General features: G+C 47.4%; 1 long non-coding RNA gene across 3 annotated transcripts in view; it reads right to left on the reverse strand.

Annotated features, from left to right (window-relative positions):
* Positions 1-24,191, reverse strand: part of LOC140479194 (uncharacterized) — a 37,846-nt gene extending 13,655 nt beyond the window's left edge. The window contains exons 1-4 of one of the 3 annotated variants that reach the window (XR_011960962.1): positions 21,366-24,191; positions 12,923-13,051; positions 7,740-7,842; positions 3,036-3,171 (exon numbers count right to left, since the gene is read on the reverse strand). This is a non-coding gene — a long non-coding RNA (uncharacterized lncRNA). Of the gene's footprint in view, positions 1-3,035; positions 3,172-7,739; positions 7,843-12,922; positions 13,052-15,019; positions 15,152-21,365 lie in introns of those variants that run through there. The other 2 variants (XR_011960961.1, XR_011960963.1) reach the window with 2 other exon arrangements.
* Positions 24,192-25,669: the final 1,478 nt, after the last annotated feature.

Consider the following 25,669-nt stretch of genomic DNA (forward strand, 5'->3'; position numbering starts at 1 on the left):
GGCTCCGTCACCTCCCCCAGCTCTACACCTACGCCTGGTCCCAGCTCCCAGTCCTGCCGAGTTTTCACCATCCCCCTGACCTCCCCCTCACTGAGGACGAATGATCAGTCCTCAGCAAAGGCCTCACCTCTATCCCCCTCCATTCACAAATCAATGAATTTAATACACGCTGTGAGATCGAACACTTCTTCCACCACCTCCGCCTCAGAGCTTACTTTTACAATGAAGACTCCCGCCTATTTTCTGAGGACCCATTTGCCAGTCTCCAATACACTCCATCCACCTGGACACCCCGCGCTGGCCTATTACCTGTCTTCAATTTCTTCATTTCCACCTTCCACCGAGACATGAACCGCCTCAACCGATCTACCCTCTCCCCCACTCCAACCTCTCACCCTCACAACGTGCAGCCCTCCACTTCCTCTGCTCCAATCCCGACCTCACCATCAAACCAGCAGATAAAGGGGGTGCAGTGGTAGTCTGGTGCACTGACCTCTACACCACTGAAGCCATGATGCCAACTCAAAGACACCTCCTCCTACCACCCCCTCTCCAATGATCCACCTCCCATCACCAAACCATCATCTCCCAGAGCAGACAGAACCTCATCACCTCAGGAGGAGATCTCCCACCCACAGCTTCCACCCTCATTGTCCAGGATCCTCCACTGCCCGGTTCTACCTCCTTCCAAAGATCCACAAGCCTGACAACCCTGGCCGACCCATTGTCTCAGCATGCTCCTACCCCACCGAACTCATGTCTACCTACCTCGACATTGTCCTATCCCCCAGTCCAGGAACTACCCACATTCATTTGAGACACCACCCACACCCTCCACTCCTCCCAGACTTCTGTTTCCCTGGCCCACCAACGCCTCATCTTCACAATGGATATCCAATCCTTCCACACGTCCATCCACCATGACCAGGACCTCCAAGTCCTCCGTTTCTTCATCTCCCGACGTCCACAACAGTCCCCTTCCACTGATACTCTCATTCGTTTGGCTGAACTTGTCCTCACCTTTAACAACTTTTCCTTCAAATCCTCCCACTTCCTCCAGACCAAAGGGGTCGCCATGGGCACCGTTTGGGCCCCAGCTGTGCCGGTCTCTTTGTTGGCTACGTAGAACAGTCCATCTTCTGTAGTTACAATGGCACCACTCCCCACGTCTTCCTCCGCAACATTGATGACTGAATGGGCACCACCTCGTGCTCCCTCGAGGAGTTTGAGCAATTGATCAACTTCACCAACACATTCCACCCTGACCTTAAATTTACCTGGACCATCTCTGATACTTCCCTCCCATTCCTGGACCTCTCCATCCCCATTAATGACAACCGACTGGACACCGACATTTTTTACAAACCTACCGACTCCCACAGCTAACTAGATTACATATCTTCCCACTCTACCGCCTGCAAAATTCCCAACCCCTATTCCCAATTTCTCCTCCTCCGCTGTACCTGCTCCCAGGCCATTTCCACCACAGAACACACCAGATAGCCTCCTTCTTTAGAGATCGGAATTTCCCTTCCCACATGGTAAAAGATGCCCTCCAACGCATCTCGTCCACATCCCACACCTCCGCCTTCAAACCCCACCCCTCCAACCGTAACAAGGATAGAACGCCCCTGGTGCTCACCTTCCACCCTACCAACCTTCGCATAAACCAAATCATCTGCCGCCATTTCTGCCACCTCCAAACGGACCCCACCACCAGGGATATATTTCCCTCCCCACCCCTCTCCACTTTCCGCAAAGACCATTCCCTCCATGACTATCTGGTCAGCTCCACGCCCCCCAAAAACCCACCCGCCCTTCCTGGAACCTTCTCCTGCCACTTCAGGGATTGCAAAACCTGCACCCACACCTCTCCCCTCACCACCATCTAAGACTCCAAAGGAGCCTTCCACATCCAAAGTTTTACCTGCACATCCACCAATATCATTTATTGTATCCGTTGCTCCCGATGCGGTCTCCTCTACATTGGGGAGACTGGAACCTCCTAGCAGAGCACTTTAGGGAACATCTCTAGTACACCCGCACCAATCAACCCCACCACCCTGTGACTCAACATTTCAACTCCCCCTCCCACTCTGCCGAGGACATGCAGGTCCTGGGCTTCTTCCACCGCCACTTCCTCACCACCCGACGCCTGGAGGAAGAACGCCTCACATTCCGCCTCGGAAAACTTCAGCCCCAGGGCATCAATGTGGACTTCACCAGTTTCCTCATTTCCCCTTCCCCCATCTCACCCCACCTCCAGCCTTCCAGCTCAGCACCGCCCTCATGACCTGTCCTAATGGCCTATCTCCCTTCCCACCGATCCATTCCACCCTCCTCTCTGACCTATCACCCACCATCCCAACCCCCATTCGCCCATTGTACTCTTTGCTACCTTCCCCGACCCTCGTCTCTGACCGATCACCCCCATCCCCTCCCCTATTCACCTATTGTACTCTATGCTACTTTCTCCCCATCCCCACCCCCCTCTTGTTTATCTCCCCACTCTGCAGGCTCCCGGCCTCTGTTCCTGATGAAGGGCTTTTGCCCGAAACATCGATTTTCCTGCTCCTCGGATGCTGCCTGACCTGCAGTGCTTTTCCAGCACCACTCTAATCTAGACTCTGGTTTCCAACATCTGCAGTCCTTGTTTTTACCTTATTGGAGGAAGAGTCTACCGAGATAAGGCATGTTGTAGACACTGAACCAAGTTACAGGAAGAGGGATGGTAGTCTGGAATGCAGTACATTCCAAATATGTGGAGGTACTATCGGGAAGGGAGGAACTTACAGCAATAGGATCTGTTATAGGAATTAAAATTATTGAAGACACTGGACCACAAGACATGCCATAGACACACTGTTGCAGAGTAGTGAGTTTTAATATAACTGAACTTACATTGGGGTGGTGATTGAGCCTGCGGTGTGTGTTTACTGTGCTCCCCTCCAGCACTGTATCTATGTAATGTTGTGTTAACAGATGTTTGGAGCCCTCTCATTGTTCTTTGCTCTGTGCACTGTGGGTGACCTTACCTCATTACAGGATTTATTGAAGGCTCCAGATCTCCTTTCCCTTTGTCTCTCTCTGGCAGACCAACTGCTTTCAATGAGGTGATGGACGATCCACCCAGCAGCTAGGAAGGCATTGAGTCAGGACTTTCCTGAATACCTACAGGAGACAGAGAAATAGACAGAATGGGAAATTAAACAGATGCAGTGAGGGTTACACATGGAGAATGGCACTGAGTTCCACAGAGATCTGGAAAATGGAGCGATATTAAGTAATAGTCCCAGATAGTTGGAAGATGTCAACATCACACAATTGTGTGGGAAGAATGGGTTTAGCTTCATGATGCCCTGGTATCAGTGCTCAGGGATGAGCACCCAGTGAGCAGGTGAAGTAATGACCTAGTGGTATTATTGCGAGAGAATGTATCCAAAACCTCAGCTAATGTTTAGGGGAGGCAGGATTGAATCCCACCATCTGAAAAGGGGACATTTGAAATCAATAATTTTAAAAATAATAATTAACAATCCACAAATAAGTATGAAACCATTACTGATGTACAACAAATGCAAACACTTGTCCTTTAGAGAAGGACATCTGCCCATCCTCACGTGGTCTGCACGACATCCCCACAGCAAAGGGTTTGCCTCTCAATGACCCTCTGAAATGGCTGAGCAAGTCACTCAGTTCAAGGGCAGCTAGGGCTGGGCAAGAAAGGCTGGTCAGCCAGAGACTCACACATCCCATACCTGATTTTAAAAAAAAGCTGTTAGGATGATCCCCCTGGAACTGTGCTGGGAGCAGTGTCCTGGCCAATCATGTTGGTAGGTTTCTGGACAGGGCTTTAAACTGACAGAAAGGATGCAGGTGAAAGGAGCTTTCCAAATCCAAAGGGAAAAGGTGAAGCAATGGAACAGCATGGGAAGGTGGCTGAAGACAAGCAGAAAGGATCAGGATGGGACAGAGTTTAACTAAAATTGTACATCAGCAAATAGATTTGCGACAGAAAATTGTGGAAGAGAGTATATTATGTTTTTTTTTGAATGGACAACGTTGCTGCAATAAGGTCGATGGATTTGTGACACAGATAAAAGAGATTTAGACACCAGGGAGACATGGATACAGGGTGAACAAAATATTCAGTGGTTCGTAATCTTGTGCAAACTCAGGCAAAATGGGTAACGCTAACAATAATGGATAACAAAGGCATTGCAGAGAAAGCATTTGGCCGCAGATCATGAAGTAGAGTCAGACTGAATGTAAATTCTGGCTACTACTTGCCAAGGACACAAGGTGCAGAATAGTTTTAGCCACCGAACAGCATTTCATTGCTCATCACTGCATTCAACAGGAACTCATTGGAATTTGTTAACAAAGGCATTGTGATAATTTTGGAAAACGTCAATATTTGTATAATATGGGACAATCACACGGACAGCATTGATATTGGAAGAGGAGTTCGGAGGATTTTTTTTCAGTGTTTCTTTGAAAAACACGTTGTGCAACTGTTAAGGGACATAACTATCGCAGAGCGACCGTGTAATGAAACTTAGTGAATGAGTAATGTCACCTGCAGAGATCCTTTGGGAAATTGTGATAAAGTGCAGTTTAAATAAACAAAGTTTTAAAGTGAAACACAGAAAGGACAAGCTACAACTAGAAATAAAAATAGCCAATTATGTGTGTGTGAGAGGAGAACTGACCAAGATAAACAGGCTAAACAGACTGAAACATATGTCTGTAAATGAACAGTGGAAACCATTTGAAGGAACAATGCAAAATACTCAACAAAAGGACATTCCACTGAAACAGTAAAAACCTCAGCAAGAAATTCCCACTGATCTCTCACTCAGGACAAAAGGAATCATACTAGATTATGAGGCTGAGAAGATCACCAAAAAGTACTTAAAATCCTGAAGTGAGAGAGTGTTTTAGGAGTAAATGCTAAAGGATTGGAATGGGTCTGCTCGCAGGAGGAGGGCTGTAGGAAGGGGAGCCACGGTCAGGGTTCATTGACACAATAGGAACAGGGAGAGGTGAACGTGCTGGAGGTGGTGAGAGTGTTACAGAGAGTGGTCAGAGTGTTACAAAGCCAGGAGGGATTGCTGCAGCTGGAGGGGTTTGCAGAGGTACGGAGGGACATAGGTATTTTTATATATTCATTCATGGGATGTAGGTGTCACTGACTGGAACAACGTTCTTTGACCCCTCTGCTAATTACTGAGAGGGTAGCTCAGAGTCAGCCATATTGCTGTGGGTCTGAAGTCACGTGTCAGCCAGACTAGGTTAGAATATTTGATGACCTTCCCTAAAGGAGGTTAGTGAACCAGATGAGGTCTTCCTACTGATCAACAATGTTTTATGGTGGCCCCGCCAATGTCTTTTACAGCCACAACATGACATCCTTCTCCTACTCTTAATGCTCTCCCGAATGGAGGTAACCATCCAAATGTCTGCTTCACCAGCCTGTCGACCTGTGACACCACTTACAAAGAACTGTCTACCTGCATCCCTGGGTCTCTGACTGACAGCACTACCCAGGGCCCAAACATTAACTGTACAAACCCACCCTGGTTTGTTTCACCAAAATGGAACACCTCACATTTATCTAATTAAACTCCATCTGCTATTCTTCAGCCCACTATCCCAGCGTACCATTCGTCCTGTTGTATCATAGATAACTTTTTTCACTGTCCACTTTACCAACAATTTCAGCATCACTCAAAAAACTTACCACAAAACCAATATTCCTATCCAAACCATTTATCCAAATGACAAACAACAGGGGACCCACTTCACCGCTGGGCACATGTCTCCAGTCAGAAAGGCAACATGTCTCCCATCACCCTCTGTCTCCTACCATCAAGCAAATTTTGTATCCAGTTCACTCGCTCCTCCTGAATGCCATATCCTTTAACATTGATCTGAGTTTATTACCCAGATTACCATACAGAACTTAGAACACAGAACAGTACAGCACAAGACCCTTCGGCCATGATGCCATGCCCATCTTTTACCCGACTGTAAGATCAAACTAACTTACATACACTTCATTTTGCCGATCCAAGAGTCTGGTAAAATGTCCCATTCCACCCATCCACCACTCTCTGTGTAAAGAACACAGAGGGAAAAATCTCCCCTTACCCATCCTCCAATCACCTTACAATTATGCCCCCTTGTACCATGTATACCATGGGATAAAGAGGTCTCTCACTGTTCACTCTATCTTTGCCTCACACCATCTTGTTCACCTCTACCAAATCACACCACACTCTTCTTCACTCCAATGAGAAAAGCCTTAGCTCCCTCAACGTTTCTTCATAAGACATACTCTCCAGTCCAGGTAGCATCCTGGTAAATCTTCTCTTTACCATCTCGAAAGCTTCCACATCCTTCCTGTAATGAAGGGAACAAAACTGAACACAATATTCTAATTGAGATCTAAACAGGACTGTATAGAGCTGCAGCATAACCTCATGGCTTTAAAACTCAATCCCCCAGCTAATGAAAGCCAATACAACATATTCTTTCTTAACAACACTATCAGCTTGGTGGCAGATTTGATGGATCTCTGGTCATGAAATCCAAGATCCATCTGTTCCTCCACACTATCCAGTATTCTGCCTTTACCCCTGTATTCTGCATTCAAGTCTCACCTTCCAAAATGCAGCACTTCACACTTTTCCAGATTTGACTTCATCTGCCACTTCTCAGCCCAGCTCTACATCCTGTCAATGTCCCATTGCAACCTCCAGCAGACATCCACACGATTCACCACTCCACCAACCTTCATGTCATTGGCAAACTTACTTACCCACTCTTCCACTCACACATCCAAGTCATACATAAAATCACAAAGAGCAGAGATTTTTTGACCTCTCCCTGCAGAAAACCACTGGTCACTGAGCTCCAGCTAAAAGATTTCCATCTGTCATCACCCTCTGTCTTCTATGGACCAGGAATTCTGTATCCAGACAGGCAAATTTCCCTGTATCCCATGCTCTGTACTTTCTCAATGAGCCATAAATGTGATTTGTCACATTCTTAAAGGATTCAATAAGATTTGTGATGCATGACCTGTCCCTTACAAAGTCATGATGACTTTCTCTAATCAAACTATTGTTTTCCAAGGAATCATAAATCCTGTATCTCAGAGTCCTCTCCAACAATCTGCACATCAAAGACAGAAGACTGACAGGTCTGTGATTCCCAGGATTATCTCTATTCCCTTTCTTGAACAACACATGGCTGATTCACCTAACCTGCACATCTTTGGGCTGTGGGTGGAAACCGGAGCACCTGTCGGAAACCCACACAGACATGGAGAGAATGTGCAAACTCCACTCAGACAGTTGCCTGGGGATGGAATTGAAATCGCGTCCCTAGTGCTGTGAGGCAGCAATGCTAACCACTGAGCCACCGTGCTGTCCCATGTAACTCTCGAGCCCTGCTTCTGATCCTTGGTTCCTCAAACTTAAGTTAGCTTCCTTCTTCCTCTTGACTAGATGTTCTACATCCCTTGGAACCTTGTCAAATGCTTTGCTGAAGTTCATGTAAACAACGCTGACTGCTCTGCCTTCATCTATCGCTTGGTCAACTCCTCGAAGAGTCAATCCAGTTTGTGAAACACGGTTTCCCACTCACAAAGCCATGCTGACTCTCTCTTATCAGCCCTTGTCTTTCCAAATATATGTAGCTTCTTTCTCTCAGAATCTCCTCCAACAACTTACCCAGCACTGGCTCACTGGGCTGTGATTTCCTGGCTGCTCCCTGCAGACCTTAAGTGATGGAACAGCATTAGCCACCCTCCAGTCTTCCAGTAACCCATTGTGTCTGTTGATAATATAAATATCTCTGTTAGGGACACGGCAATCTCTTCCCCAGATTCCCACAATATTCTAGGATCGACCTAATAAGCGACTGAGGTTTGATCTACCTTTATTTGTTTTAAGATTCCAGCACTGTTTCTTCTCTGTTGAGGATTCTTTCCAAGACATCACTATTTATTTCCCCAATTTCCTGACCTTCCATGTCTTTCTCCACAGAAAATACTGACAACACTATTTTGTCTAATATCTCACCCACCTCCTGACAGTTAAGGTGCCCTATTCTCTACCAAATTACTCCTCAGCCCGAACTGAAACTGGTGTAAAGGTTTCTGAAAATTCAAATAAACCGTATCCTCGGTACAGCCACTCCTACACCCGTATCTATTCTGCCATTAAAACTCTCACCAATAAAAATACAATCCAACAGGCTCAAAAACACATTCTCTTTTTATTAAATGCATTTCTAAGGGTCCAGTTATTGTTCATTGACATATCCTTTCAAACATATTTCAGCTCCCGACCTACTGTCAGGCTAACACTGTTTGGTTTCAGACTGGCAGGAGAAAGGGTTATGGGAGTTCTTGTTTCTCAGTCTGAAAAAGGTAGCTTACATATTCAACAGGTAATAGATGTTTTGGAAATAAGGAGGGTCGTGGGGACTGAAGGACATTATGGAGATAGGGAGTGATGTGGGGACTGAAAGGGGCCAAAGAGATCTGCAGGGCTGTTGGGCCTGAAGGAGGTTGCACAGATCAGGAGGATCATGGGGATTGAAGGTGGTTACTCTGAACGGGAGGGTCATTGGGTCAGGATGAGATTATGGAGATAGTGACGGTCGTGGGCCCTTTTGGAGGTTATGGAGTTAGGGAGGTTTATGGGGAATGATTCAGGTTACATAGATAATCTAGGATAGAAGTTCGGCACAACATCGTGGGCCGAAGGGCCTGTTCTGTGCTGTATTGTTCTATGTTCTATGTTCTAATCATGGGGACTGAAGGAGTTTATGGAGATAGGGGAGGGCTGTGGGGACTGAAGGAGGTTATATAGATAATAAGTTTATAGAGAAGCACAGGAAAGAAGAGCAGGTATCAGCCATTTGACCACAGAGTCGGTCCCACCATTCAATATGATCACGACTGACCATTTAACCCAGTACAGTATTCCTGCTTTCACACCTTACTCTGATATTATAGTGACTACTGACATTTAGTGATACAGCGGGCTGTAGTAACTGGGACGGGGGTGTTGGGGGGGTGTCTTACAAAGATAGGGAGGGTTGTGGAAGCTGGGACAGATGACAGATACAGGGCGGGTTTTAGGAATGGGAGGACTTTACAGGGATTTGGAGGAATGCAGGGATGGGACGTGATAACAATCACAGGGAGGATTTTGGGAGCTCGATCTGAGATGGGTACAGCTGAGAACAGAAGTGAGTCAAACAGTCAGGGCAGGCAGGAACAAGGTAGGACTAATAAATTAAACTACATTTATTTCAATGCAAGGGGCCTAACAGGAAAGGCAGATTAACTCAGGGCATGGTTAGGAACATGGGACTGGGATCTCATAGCAATTACAGAAACATGGCTCAGGGATGGGCAGGACTGGCAGCTTAATGTTCCAGGATACAAATGCTACAGGAAGGATAGAAAGGGAGGCAAGAGAGGAGAGGGAGTAATATTTTTGATAAGGGATAGCATTACAGCTGTGCTGAGGGAGGTTAATCCCAGAAATACATCCAGGGAAGGTATTTGGGTGGAACTGAGAAATAAGGAAGGGATGATCACCTTATTAGGATTGTATTACAGACCCCCCCAATAGTCAAAGGGAAATTGCCAAACAAACTTGTAAAGAGATCACAGCTGTCTGTAAGAATAATAGGGTAGGTATGGTAGGGGATTTTAACTTCCAAACATTGACTGGGACTGCCATAGTGTTAAAGGTTTAGATGGAGAGGAATTTCTTAAGTGTGTACAAGACAATTTTCTGATTCAGTATGTGAAAATACATACTACGGAAGGTGCAAAACTTGACCAACTGTTCGGAAATAAGGCAGGGCAGGTGAGTGAGGTGTCAGTGGGTGTGCACTTTGGGGCCAGCGACCATAATTCTATTCGTTTTAAAATAGTGATGGAAACGGATAGACCAGATCTAAAAGTTGATGTTCTCAATTGGAGAAAGGCCAATTTTGACGGTATTAGGCAAGAACTTTTGAAAGCTGATTGGAGGCAGATGTTCGCAGCTAAAGGGATGGCTGGAAAATGGGAAGCCTTCAGAAATGGGATAACAAGAGTCCAGAGAAAGTATATCCTTGTCAGGGTGAAAGGGAAGGCTGGTAAGTATTGGAAATTCTGGGCGACTAAAGAAATTGAATGTTTGGTTCAGAAAAAGAAGGAAGCATATGTCAGGTACAGTCAGGATAGATCGAGTGAATCCTTAGAAGAGTATAAAGGAAGTAGGAGTATACTTAAAAGGGAAATCAGGAGGGCAAAATGGGGACATGAGATAGGTCTGTCAAATACAATTAAGGAGAATGCAAAGGGTTTTTTCAAATATATTAAGGAAAAAAGGGTAACGAGGGAGAGAATAGGGCCCCACAAAGAGCAGCAAGGCGGCCTTCGTGTGAAGCCGCAGAAAGTGGGGGAGATACTAAATGAGTATTTTGCATCAGTATTTACTGTGGAATAGCATATGGAAGATATAGACTGTAGGGAAATAGATGGTGACAACTTGCAAAATGTCCAGATTACAGAGGAGGAAGTGCTGGATGTCTTGAAATGGTTAAAGGTGAATAAATCCCCAGGACCTGATCAGGTGTACCCTAGAACTCTGTGGGAAGTTAGAGAAGTGATTGCTGGGCCTCTTGGTGAGATATTTGTATCATCGATAGTCACAGATGAGATGCCGGAAGACTGGAGTTTGGCAAAAGTGGTGCAACTGTTTAAGAAGGGTGGTAAAGACAAGCTAGGGAACTATAGACCAGTGAGCCTGAACTCAGTGGTGGGCAAGTTGTTGGAAGGAATCCTGTGGGACAAGATGCACATGTATTTGGAAAGGCAAGGACAGATTAGGAATAGTCGACATGGCTTTGTGCGTGGGATATCATGTCTCATAAACTTGATTGAGCTTTTTGAAGAAGTAACAAAGAATATTGAGGAGGGCAGAGTGATAGATGTGATCTGTATGGACTTCAGTGAGGCATTCGACAAGGTTCCCCATGGGAGGCTGAATAGCAAGATTAGATCTCATGGAATACAGGGAGAACTAGCCATTTGGATACAGAATTGGCTCAAAGGTAAAAGACAGAGGGTGGTGGAGGGTTGTTTTTCAGACTGGAGGCCTGTGACCAGTGGAGTGCCACAAGGATCGGTGCTGGGCCCTCTACTTTTTGTCATTTACATAAATGATTTGGATGTGAGCATAAGAGGTATAGTTAGTAAGCTTACAGATGACACCAAAATTAGAGGTGTAGTGGACAGCGAAGAGGGTTACAACAGGATCTGGACCAGATGGGACAATGGGCTAACTGGCAGATGGGAGTTTAATTCAGGTAAATGCGATGTGCTGCATTTTGGGAAAGCAAGTCTTAGCAGGACTTATACACGTAATGGTAAGGTCCTAGGGAGTTTGCTGACCAAAGAGACCATGGAGTGCAAATTCATAGCACCTTGAAAGTAGAGTCACAGGTAGATAGGATAGTGAAGGTGGTATTTGGTGTGCTTTTCTTTATTGGTCAGAGTATTCAGTACAGGAGATGGGAGGCCATGTTGCGACTGTGCAAGACATTGGTTTGGCCACTGTTGGAATATTTTGTGCAATTCCCATCTCCTTCCTATCGGAAGAATTGTTGTGAAACTTGAAAGGATTCAGAAAAGATTTACAAGGATGTTTCCAGGATTGGAGGATTTGAGCTACAGGGAGAGGCGGTTTTCCCTGGAGCTTCGGAGGCTGAGGGGTGACGTTACAGAGGTTTACAAAATTATGAGGGGCGTGGATAGGATAGGATAAATAGACAAAGTGTTTTCCCTGGGGTGAGTGAGTCCAGAACTCGAGGGCATAGGTTTAGGGTGAGAGACCTAGTCCAATCAAAGAGACCTAAGTGGCAACTTTTTCACGCAGAGGGTGGTACATGTATGGAATGAGCTGCCAGAGGATGTTGTGGAGGATCGTACAATTGCAACATTTAAGAGGCATTTGGATGGGTATATGAATGGAAATGGTTTGGAGGAATATGGGCCGGGTGCTGGCAGGTGGGACTAGATTGGGTTGGGATATCTGGTTGGCATGAACGGGTTGGACCGAAGGGTCTGTTTCCGTGCTGTACATCTCTACGACTCTATCACTCATAGAGGTTATAGAAATAAACTGTCTGCTGTGTGGTCGTGTCTGGAGGAGATTAAAGGTATAAAGATTTGTAGTTACCGAAGGAAATTACATCAATCCGGACCAGCAGAGTTTACAGAGACTGAGTGCGTTTTAGAGACAGGAAGAGTTCATAGTCAGCATTAGAAATGCAGACACTAATTTAGGAGAGAAGCAGGGTCACTCTGCTTTGTGCCCAGAGACAAGGAGGAGTCTAACAGCTGGAGGAGGTTACTAAGGTACAGAGCTTTTTTGTTGTCGTGACGGGGAAGGTTACAGAGGTCATGAAGGTAGTAGGAGTTCAAAAAAGTCACAAAGACAGGGAGGTTTTCCAGGTCTGGAAAGGACTACACTGACCAGAATGGCTTAAGGAACTGAAGAGTTGTTTTTCTTCAGTTAAGGAGAGACGTGACAGAATCCGGGATTAAAGGCAAAGGCCTTTAAGAGTTGAAGAGTTTTACTGATAGGAGGAGCTTACAGGGATAAGCAGGATTGTAGGGGCTGATAGAGAGAGGGGAAATGGTATCAATGAAACAGACAATGGAGAAACTGACAGACATAGGGAGGGTTCTGTGGAACAGATGAATTTACAGACAAGATGGTGATAATGAAGCCTGAGAATTTTCTCATGTTTCTTGCCCAGCATTGTTCCGACATCATGCCCTCAGGGTCTGAATTAAAGCCCACTAACTCCTCCCTGTGCTGTTCACTGTGAGTGATCTTACCGGCTGCAGGATTTACTGAAGGCTCCAGATCTCCCTCTCCATCTCTCTCTGGCTGACCAACTGTCTTCAATGTGGTGATGGACGAGACAGGAATTGGGAATTCTGCTGAGTCAGAGACATCAGGAATACCTACAGGAGACAGAGAAATAGACAGAATGGGAAATTAGACTAATGCAATGAAGGTTACACATGGAGAATGACACTGAGTCCCACAGAGATCTGGAAATTCCCAGTCTCCATCCATGGCCTGTGCAGTTGCTTCCCTCTGGAGTGGAGAATTCTGTTGGCTCAGGATCTGGAGTAGCTGCAAGAGTGAGAGACACTGACAGAGGCAGCAATTAGACCCACACAGTGAGGGATATCACATGGAGAGAGATAGTGATATTAGCAGAGTGCAGGAATGTATCAGGATCACACAATGGTATCATCAAAAGTGGTTCTGACTAGTGAGCACTGCTACCAGTACTCAGGGAGGACTGAGCTATTTTATTGGGATAGGCTCCTCTGGTACCAGGATTATGCAGTGTGCTATAAACGGACACAGATGAGGAGGGGGACAGGTCTCAGGTGAATGGAAATTCCCATTTCCAAAGAGAAAGGTTGAAATAATGGAACACCATGGAGATGTGAATGAAGACCAAAAGAAAGAAACAGTAAGGGACTGAGTTTAATTAAAGTATGACATTGTCAGATTTGGGACAGGAAATCATTGGTTACAATAAAGTAAGTGCCATTTCCGCCCCTCACAATTCCTCATTCACAACAAGTGACATCACTTCCGCCCATCACATCATCGCTGATGTCACACACTCAGTGACTTCCACGCCCCCCCCCACTGCCGTGTTTGCCACCACTTTCACCCCCACCAACGCCACTCACCTGCATTTTGCTGACACCCCCCCAAGTCCCACCGTAACCATCCCTGCCCCCAGAACCCTGAGGGGAACACCACCCCTGCTCATGACTCCAGCCCCATTCCCCCTAACACCACACCCACTCCAGTTACAGGCTCCGTCGCCTCCCCCAGCTCCACACTTACGCCTGGTCCCAGCTCCCAGTCCTGCCGAGTTTTCACCATCCCCCTGACCTCCCCCTCACTGAGGACGAATGATCAGTCCTCAGCAAAGGCCTCACCTTTATCCCCCTCCGTCCACACATCAATGAATTTAATACACGCTGTGAGATTGAACACTTCTTCCACCACCTCCGCCTCAGAGCTTACTTTTACAATGAAGGCTCCCGCCTATTTTCTGAGGACTCATTTGCCAGCCTCCAGACTTCACCAGTTTCCTCATTTCTCCTTCCCCCATCTCACCCCACCTCCAGCCTTCCAGCTCAGCCCCGCCCTCATGACCTGTCCTAATGGCCTATCTCCCTTCCCACCGATCCATTCCACCCACCTCTCTGACCTATCACCCACCATCCCAACCCCCATTCACCCATTGTACTCTTTGCTACCTTCCCCCATCCTCCACTCTGACCTATCACCTTCTTCCCCACCCCATTTACCTATTGTACTCTATGCTACTTTCTGCCCAACAACACCCCCTCTCATTTATCTCCCCACTCTGCAGGCTCCCGGCCTCTGTTCCTGATGAAGGGCTTTTGCCCGAAACGTCAATTTTCCTGCTCCTCGGATGCTGCCTGACCTGCTGTGCTTTTCCAGCACCACTCTAATCTAAACTCTGGTTTCCAGCATCTGCAGTCCTTGTTTTTACCGCATTGGAGGAGGAGACTACCGAGATAAGGCATGTTGTAGACACTGAAGCATGTTACCGCGATAGGGATGGTAGTCTGGAATGCAGTACATTTCAAATATGTGGAGGGACTATCAGGAAGGGAGGAGGTTACAGCGATAGGATCTGTTATAGGAATTAAAATTATTGAAGACACTGGACCACAAGACATGCCATAGACACACTGTTGCAGAGTAGTGAGTTTTAATATAACTGAACTTACATTGGGGTGGTGATTGAGCCTGCGGTGTGTGTGTGTGTACTGTGCTCCCCTCCAGCACTGTATCTATGTCATGTTGTGTTAACAGATGTTTGGAGCCCTCTCATTGTTCTTTGCTCTGTGCACTGTGGGTGACCTTACTTCACTACTGGATTTACTGAAGGCTCCAGATCTCCTTTCCCTTTGTCTCTCTCTTTACAGACCAACTGCGTTCAATGAGGTGATGGACGACCCACCCAGCATCTGGGAAGGCTATTGAGTCAGGACTTTCCTGAGTACCTACAGGAGACAGAGAAATAGACAGAATGGGAAATTAAACAGATGCCGTGAGGGTTACACATGGAGAATGGCACTGAGTTCCACAGAGATCTGGAAAATGGAGCGATATTAAGTAATAGTCCCAGATAGTTGGAAGATGTCAACATCACACAATTGTGTGGGAAGAATGGGTTTAGCTTCATGATGCCCTGGTATCAGTGCTCAGGAATGAGCACCCAGTGAGCAGGTGAAGTAATGGCCTAGTGGTATTATTGCGAGAGAATGTATCCAAAACCTCAGCTAATGTTTAGGGGAGGCAGGATTGAATCTCACCATCTGAAAAGGAGACATTTGAAATCAATAATTTTAAAAATAATAATTAACAATCCACAAATAAGTATGAAACCATTACTGATGTACAACAAATGCAAACACTTGTCCTTTAGAGAAGGACATCTGCCCATCCTCACGTGGTCTGCACGACATCCCCACAGCAAAGGGTTTGCCTCTCAATGACCCTCTGAAATAGCTGAGCAAGTCACTCAGTTCAAGGGCTTCTAGGACTGGGCAAGAAAGGCTGGTCAGCCAGAGACTCACACATCCCATACCTGATTTTACAAAAAGCTATTCGGATGATCCCCCTGGAACTGTGCTGGGAGCAGTGTCCTGGCTAATCATGTTGGTAGGTTTATGGACAGGGCATTAAACTGACAGAGAGGATGCAGGTGAAAGGAGCTTTCCAAATCCAAAGGGAAAAGGTGAAGCAATGGAACAGCATGGGAAGGTGGCTGAAGACAAGCAGAAAGGAACAGGATGGGACAAAGTTTAACTAAAATTGGACATCAGCAAATTGATTTGCGACAGAAAATTGTGGAAGAGAGTATATTGGTTTTTTTTGAATGGACAACGTTGCTGCAATAAGGTCGATGGATGTGTGACACAGATAAAAGAGATTTAGACACCAGGGAGACATGGATACAGGGTGAACAAAAATATTCAGTTGTTCGTAATCTTGTGCAAACTCAGGCAAAATGGGCAACTCTAACAATAATGGATAAGAAAGGCATTACAGAGAAAGCATTTGGCCGCAGACCATGAAGTAGAGTCAGACTGAATGTAAATTCTGGCTACTACTCGCCAAGGACACAAGCAGCAGAACAGTTTTAGCCACCAAACAGCATTTCATTGCTCATCACTACATTACACAGGAACTCATTGGAATTTTTTAACACAGGCATTGTGATAATTTTGGAAAACTTCAATATTTGTATAATCTGGGACAACACACGGTCAACGTTGATATTGGAAGAGGAGTTTGGTTAATTTTTTTTCAGTGTTTCTTTGAAAAACACATTGCAATAGTTATGTCCCTTAACAGTTGCACAGAGCGACCGTGTAATGAAACTTAGTGAATGAGTAATGTCACCTGGAGAGATCCTTCGGGAAATTGTGATAAAGTGCAGTTTTGATAAATATAAAGTTTTAAAGTGAATCACAGAAAGGACAAGCTACAACTAGAAACAAAAATAGCCAATGACATGAGTTTGAGAGGAGAACTGACCAAGACAAATAGGCTAAACAGACTGAAATATGTGCCTGTAAATGAACAGTGGAAACCATTTGAAGGGACAATGCAAAATACTCAACAAAAGGACATTCAATTGAAACAGTAAAAACCTCAGCAAGAAATTCCTACTGATCCCTCACTCAGGACAAAAGGAATCATACTAGATTAGGAGGCTGAGAAGATCACCAAAAAGTACTTAAAATCCTGAAATGAGAGTGTGCTTTAGGAGTAAATGTTAATGGATTGCATTGGGTCTGCTCGCAGGAGGAGGGCTGTGGGAAGGGGAGCCACGGTCAGGGTTCATTGACACAATAGGGACAGGGAGAGGTGAAGGTGCTGGAGGTGGTGAGAGTGTTACAAAGAGTGGTCAGAGTGTTACAAAGCCAGGACGGATTGCTGCAGCTGGAGGGGTTTGCAGAGGTACGGAGGGACATAGGTATTTTTATATATTCATTCATGGGATGTAGGTGTCACTGCCTGGAACAACGTTCTTTGACCCCTCTGCTAATTACTGAGAGGGTAGATCAGAGTCAGCCATATTGCTGTGGGTCTGGAGTCACATGTCGGCCAGACCAGGTTAGAATATTTGATGACCTTCCCTTAAGAAGGTTAGTGAACTAGATGAGTTCTTCCTCCTGATCAACAATGTTTTAATGGTGGCCCCATCAATGTCTTTTACAGTCACAACATGACATCCCAACTCTTACTCTTAATGCTCTCCCGAATGAAGGTAACCATCCCAAATGCCTGCTTCACCAGCCTGTCTACCTGTGACACCACATTCAAAGAACTGTGTACCTGCATCCCTGGGTCTCTCTGACTGACAACACTACCCAGGGCCTGAACATCAACTGTACAAGTCCCACCCTGGTTTGTTTCACCAAAATGGAACACTTAAACTTTATCTAATTAAACTCCATCTGCTATTCTTCAGCCCACTATCCCAGCAGTACTGCCCATCCTGTTGTATCATAGATAACCTTCTCCACTGTCCACTTTCCCACCAATTTCGGTGTCACCCAAAACAATTACTTACCAGGAAACCAATATTCCCATCCAAACCATTTATCCAAATGACAAACAACAGGGGACCCACTCCACCGCTGGTCACATGTCTCCAGTCAGAAAAATAACATGTCTCCCATCACCCTCTGTCTCCTACCATCAAGCCAATTTTGTATCCAGTTCACGAGCTCCTCCTGAATGCCATATCCTTTTACACTGATCTGAGCTTATTACCCAGTTTACCAGAACACAGAACAGTTCAGCCCAAGACCCTTCGGCCATGATTTCATGCCAACCTTTTATCCAACTGTAAGATCAAATTAAACTACATACCCTTCGTTTCACTATTATCCATGTGAATGTCCAAGAGTCTATTAAATGTCCCGGATGTATCTAATTTTACTACCACCATTGGCAGTCCATCCAACCACCAACCATTCTCTATCCTCATCCATCCTCCATTCACCTTAAAATTACACCACCTTGTAATAGCCATTTATGCCATAGGAGGAAAAGTCTCTGACTATTCACTCACTCTGTGCCTCTTATCATCTTGCTCACCTCCACAAAGTCGCCCTGCCCCCTTCTCCAATGAAAAAAGCCTTAGCTCCCTCAACCTTTCTTCATAAGAACTGCCCTCCATTACAGGCAGCATCCTGGTAAATCTCCTGTGTACACTCTCTAAAACTTGCACAGCCTTCCTGTAAACAGGGGACCAGAACTGAACACAATATTCCAAGTGTGGTCTTACCAGGACGCTATAAAGATGCAGTAAAACCTCACGGCTCTTACAGTCAATCCCCTTCTAAGGGAAGCCAACACAACATATGCCTTTTTAACAACCCTACCAACGTGCGTGGCGATTTTGAGTGATCTATGGACACAGACCCCATGATCTCTCTGTTCCTCCACACTGCCAAGTATTCTGCCTTTCACCCTGTATTCTGTATTCAAATTCGACCTTCCAGAATGAATCACTTTACACTTTTCCAGATTGGAATCCATCTGCCGCTTCCAGCCCAGCTCTGCGTCCTATCAATGTCCCACTGCAACCTACAACAGCCCTCCACATTCCCCACCACTCCATCAACCTTCATGTTATTGGCAAACTTACTAACCCACTCTCCAACATCCACATCCAAGTCATTTACAAAAATCACAGAGAGCAGATTGTTACAGAACCCCACTGGTCACTGAGCTCCAGGCTCAATACTGTCCATCTGCTGCCACCCTCTGTCTTCTCTAGGCCATCCAATCCTGTATCCAGACAGACAGATTTCCCTTTATCCCAATTTTCCTTCTTTTCTGAATGAGCCATCAACATATTCTGCCATATCCTCAAAGAATTCAATAAGGTTTGTGAGGCATGACCTGACTCCTCACAAACCCATGCTGACTGTCACAAATTTAAATATGGTTTTCCAAATAGTTAAAAATCCTGTCTTTAGAGTCCTCGCCAATAATCTGCACACCACAGACATTCGACCAAATCTGTAATTCCCAGAATTCTACCTCCATAACATGGCTCGGACTTTACAAATCTTCCCTCCTCTGCCATGTTCCCCAAAGGGCACTGGGGGTTATAGAGATAGGGAGGGATATCAGGACAGGAGGGTTTTTGCAGACATTAGGAGGGTTGCAGTGCCAAAAGGAGGCTTCAGTAATTGTGAGGTTTCATGGTGATGAAGATATTTGAGGAGTGAGGGAGGGAGGATTATAGGGAAATGAGAGCGTTCACAGTTTAGGTGTTTGTTAGGGCTGCAAGTGGTTACTGAGTTGGGGAGGGTGTAAGCACTGGTGGATATTACATAAACATGTGGTTTTGGTTGCAATGCAGGAAGAGGATTCAGGAAGCTGGAGAGTATGGGGTCTGAACGAGGTTACACAAATGGGAAGAGTTGTCAGGACTGGAGGTGTTTACAGAGACAGCAATGGTTTGATCTGGAGCAGAGGACCCAGACTGGGAGGGATGTGGGGACTGGAGGTGGTTTCACAGGGAGGGAGGACCACAGACCCACAGGAGGTTACAGAAATGTGGAGAGCTGTAGGGCTGACGGGGGTTCATGGAGATGGGAATAGGGATGGAGAAGTTTACAGGGATAAGGATGTTTGTAGGCCAGGGCTGGATCACAGACAGGGACTGTTTTAGGGAGCTGAGCAGATTACAGAGATAAAGATATTTGTATTGACTGGAAGAACAAACAGAGATATGCAGGGTAGTCATGACTGAAGATGTTTATAGACATAGGAAGGCTTAGGGTCTGGGGGTTATGGAGGCTGTGGAATCTGGATTTCTTTTCAGAGATTGGGATTACAATTTTGGTCAGCAACAGTTTCACAGATAAGGGAGTATAGCACAAACAGGAGGAAGTTGTAGAGGAGGGTGACGTTTAAACAGATAGTGGTGTAAGAGCTGGACAAGGTTATGGAGATGGGTAGATGGTGGAGACACAGGAGGAGCTTACATTGACATGAGGGTGATAGTGACAGGAGGGTGTTAAATAGATAGTGGGTTTTGTAGGGACTGGATTGGGAGAAGAACAGGCATGGAGTGAGTTCGACAGATCAGGATTACTGCAGAGACCTGAGAGGATTACACTGATAGGGATAGTGGTCGGATCTCCACAGACTGTTGGTGTTTAGGGAATGGAAGAGATTTGGTAGATAGGGAGGGATATAAGAGCTGCAGGAGCTTATGGAGAGTTGAAGAGTTGGAGCAATTTGCAGAGGTAGGTTTCTAAGACTGGAGTAGGTCATAGATAGTGAGGGCTGTGTGGTCTGAATAAGTCAAAAAGAGGAGAGTTTTCGCGTCTGGAAGAGGTTACACTGACAGAGACAGTTGAAGAGACTGAAGCAAAAATGCATGGAGAAGGTTACACAGATAGGGAGGTGAGTAGGGACTGAAGGTGAATACACAGACATGAAGGGTTGTATTGTTAGACGGAGCTGAGAGGGATAGGGACCGGTGTAGGGATTTACACAGATAGGGAAGGTTGTGTTTTTGGAGAAGGTTACAATGATACAGACAGTGTTAGGGAGTGTTTAGTGGACTACAGAGGAGCTCAGAGAGAATGTATTATGGGGAGTGGAGGAGATTACAGACACAGAGAAGGCTGTCGGGTTGAAAAGAGCTTCTACAGATCCTCAGTGCTGTAAAGCTGGAGGGAGGTTATAACAGTGAGTGTTGCCAAGACTTAATTACTTCACCGAAATAGAGCAGGTCTCAGCATGTAACTGTCAAAGGGAAGTTGAGACAGTCCAGATGAGTTTTCAGAGATACAAATGTTTATGGGAGTTTCAAGAGGGAACAATGATTGGGAGTGCTGTACCAAATGGTAATAGTTATAGGGAGGGTTCTAAAAGCAGGACGAGGTGACAGACATATCGATCTTAGTAAGGACTGGAGAAGCTTACATAGGAAAGGAGTGTTTTAGAGTCTGGGGGAGATTACAGTATTAAGGAGAATATTGGGGATAAGGCAAGGTGTAAGAGACGGGGATGGTTGACAGTGCTGGACAATAACCTGAATAGAATCGCCATCGTGTGCAACCAGGCCATTTGGCCCAACCAGTCCATTCCAAAACTCTGAAGAGCATCCTACGCAGACCCATCCCTCCAACTATACATTAAACCCTGCATTTCTCGTGGTGAACTTACTTAAACCACACATTCCTGAATACCACAGTCAAGTTATGATGGCCAATTCACTGATGGTGCAAAGTTTGGACACACATAGCAAGGGAGCAACACGCAAACACACACAGTGAGGGAGATACCCGCAGACACACAGCGAGGGAAGGACATGCATGCACGCGCACACACACACACAACGAGGGGGGTGGGATCTCACACATACTCAGCGAGGGAGGGACATGTACACACACAGCAAGGGAGGGACACGCACACACACGCACACACACACACAACAGCAAGGGGGACACGCACACTCACAGCATGGGAGGGAGACATACACACACACACACACACACAGAGGGACATGCACACAAAAAGCGAGAGAGAGACACCTACACACAACGCGATGGAGTGACACACACACAAACAGCGAGTGAGGGACACACAGTGAAGGGGGGGGCACACAAACACCTATTGTGAGGATGTGACATGTACTCTCACACAGCGAGGGAGGGACACACATACACAGCAAGGAAGGGATGTGCTGAGACACGCAGCGAGGGAGGGATACGTGCACACACAATAAGGGAGGGACATGCACACACACACAGGGAAGGAAGGACAAGCAGACACACGGCAAGGGGGAGGGCATGTGCACAGAAATTGAGAGGGTGCACGCACACACAGCGAGAGGGGACACGCACAGGCACAGCGAGGGAGGGACACACGCACAGTCAGGGGGGCATGCACTCACACACCGAGGGGAGATGCGCACACACATTGAGGGGGATATACACAAAGAGCGATGGAGGGACACACACACACAAGGGACAGACACACACAGACAGCAAGGGAGTGACATGCACACTACACATCCAGAGAGGGACATGCACACACAGCAAGGGAGGGACACAAACACACACACTCACACACACACACAGAACTAGGGAGGGAAGGACATGCACAAACAGTGTGGGAGGGACACGCACACACAGCGAGGGAAGGACATGCACATACAGAGAGTGAGGGACACGCACACACTGAGAGGGGGACACGCACGCACACACACACAGAGAAGGAGGGACAAGCACACACACGACGAGGGGGAGGAAATGTGCACAGAAAGTGAGAGAGTGCACACACACAGTGAGAGGGGACACGCACTGACACGGGGAGGGAGGGACACACGCACACACAGCAAGGGGGGACATGCACTCACACAGCGAGGGGGATATACACAAAGAGCAAGGGAGGGATACACACACACACACACACACACACACACACACACACACAGAGCGATGGGTGGGACACACATACATATACACAGTGAGGGTGGGACACACACACACACACACACAGAGTGAGGGAGGGAAGGACATGCACATACACAGAGTGAGGGAGGGACATACACAAACGCACACAGCGAGGGATGGACACACACACACACACACAGAGAGGGACAAGCACACAGTGAGAGAGGAACACACACACACAGCAAGGGAGGGACACGGACACACACACACACAGCGAGGGATGGACACGCACACAGAGTGAGGGGCATGCACACACAGCGAGAGAGAGACACGCATACATATACACAGCGAGGGTGGGACACAGACACACACACACAGCGAGCAAGGATCACACACACACAGCGAGCGAGGGACGTACACACACACACACACACACACACACAGCAAGGGAGGGACACACACACACACACACAGCAAGGGAGGGACACACACACACAGCAAGGGAGGGACACACACACACAGCAAGGGAGGGACACACACACACAGCAAGGGAGGGACACACACACACAGCAAGGGAGGGAAGGACATGCACACAGAACGAGGGAGGGACGTACACACACACGTACACACAGAGCGAGGGATGGACATGCACACACAGCGAGAGAGGGACACACGCACACAGGAAGGGAGGGACACACGCACACACATACACAGCGAGGGTGGGACACACACACACACACACACACACACACACGAGTGAGGGACACACAAACAGCGAGGGAGTGAAACGCACACATACACAGTGAGAGAGTGACACAAACACACATACACACACAGCGAGGGAGGGAAGGACATGCACACACAGAGCAAGTGAGGGACACACACACAGCAAGGGAAGGACATGCACACACACAGCGATGGAGGGTCATACACAAACACACACTGCGAGGGACGGACACGCACACACGGAGTGAGGGACACACACACAGGGCGAGGGAGGGACACGCACACAAAGTGAGGGAGGGACACGCATACATATACACAGCGAGGGTGGGACAGACAGACAGACAGACAGACAGACACAGCGAGAGATAGACACGCACATACAGTGAGTGAAGGACACACACACACACACACACACACACACAAATACACAGCGAGGGTGGGACGGACAACACACACACAGCGAGCGAGGGACACACAAACAGCGATGGAGTGAAACGTACACATACACAGTGAGAGAGTGAGACACACACACACACAGCGAGGGAGGGAAGGACATGCGCGCACACACAGAGCAAGTGAGGGACACACACACACAGGAAGGGAAGGACATGCACACACACACAGCGATGGAGGGTCATACACAAACACACACAGTGAGGGAGGGACACACGCACACAAAGAGGGACAAGCACACTCACGGCGAGGGGGAGGAAATGTGCACAGAAAGTGAGAGGGGGCACACACACACACACACACACACACACACACACACACAGAGCAAGAGAGGGAACACTCGCAAACATAGCAAGGGGGAGACACATGCACACACAAGAGGGAAGGCCACAAACACGCGTGCACATATTGAGGGTCACACACAAAGCAAGAGAGGGACACACGCACACACAGCGAGGGGGAGAAACATGCACATGCAGCGAGGGAGGGCCATGCACGCACGCACGCACACACACACACACACACACACACACACACACACACACACACACACACACACACACACACACACACAGAGTAAGAGGGACACACACACACACAGCAAGGGGGGATCTCACACATACACAGCGAGGGAGGGACATGTACACACACAGTAAGGGAGGGGAGGGACACGCACACGCACGCACACACACACACACACACACAGCGAGGGAGGGACACGCACACACTGGGAAGGAGGGACAAGCAGACACACAGCGAGGGGGAGGGCATGTGCACAGAAATTGAGAGGGTGCACGCACACACAGGCATAGCGAGGGAGGACTGCAAGGGGGACATGCACTCACACCGAGGTGAGATGCGCACACACAGTGAGGGGGATATACACAAAGAGCAAGGGAGGGATACACACACACAAGAGACGGACATATACAGTCAGCAAGGGAGTGACACGCGCACACATCCAGTGAGGGACATGCACACACAGCGAGGGAGGGACACACACACACACACACACACAGCGAGGGGGGGACACACACATACACAGCAAGTGAATGACACGCGCGCGCACAGACATGCACACACACACAGCGAGGGATGGACATGCACAGAGAGAGAGAGGGACACACACACACACAGCGAGCGAGGGAGACACAAACAGCGAGGGAGTAAAACGTACACACACACACACAGCGAGGGAGTGACATGCGCACTCAGCAAGAGGGACACACACACAAAGCGAAGGAGGGACACGCACACATACACACAGTTAAGGAGATAGACGCAGACACACAGCAAGGGCAGGACACACAAACACACACACACACACACGCAGACACACAGCGAGGGTGGGACACACACACACACACACACACACACAGAGCGAGCGAGGGACACACAAACAGCGAGGGAGTGAAACATACACACATACAAGTGAGGGAGGGACACACACACACACACCGAGGGAGGGATACATACACACACACACAAACACAGCGAGGGTGGGACACTCAAACAGTGAGGGAGTGAAACGTACACACACACACAGTGAGAGAGTGACATACACACATACACACAGCGAGGGAGGGAAGGACATGCACACACACAGAGCAAGTGAGGGACACACACACAGCAAGGGAAGGACATGCACACACATAGCGATGGAGTGTCATACACAAACACACACACACGTACACACACAGCGAGGGATGGACACACACACACACACAGCAAGAGTGGGACACACACACACAGCAAGAGTGGGAGACACACACACACACACACGTACACACACAGCGAGGGATGGACACACACGTACACACACAGCGAGGGATGGACACACACGTACACACAGCAAGAGTGGGACACACACGTACACACAGCAAGAGTGGGACA

The sequence above is a fragment of the Chiloscyllium punctatum genome, chromosome 6 (assembly GCF_047496795.1).
Source record: "Chiloscyllium punctatum isolate Juve2018m chromosome 6, sChiPun1.3, whole genome shotgun sequence".
Lineage (NCBI taxonomy): Eukaryota > Metazoa > Chordata > Chondrichthyes > Orectolobiformes > Hemiscylliidae > Chiloscyllium > Chiloscyllium punctatum.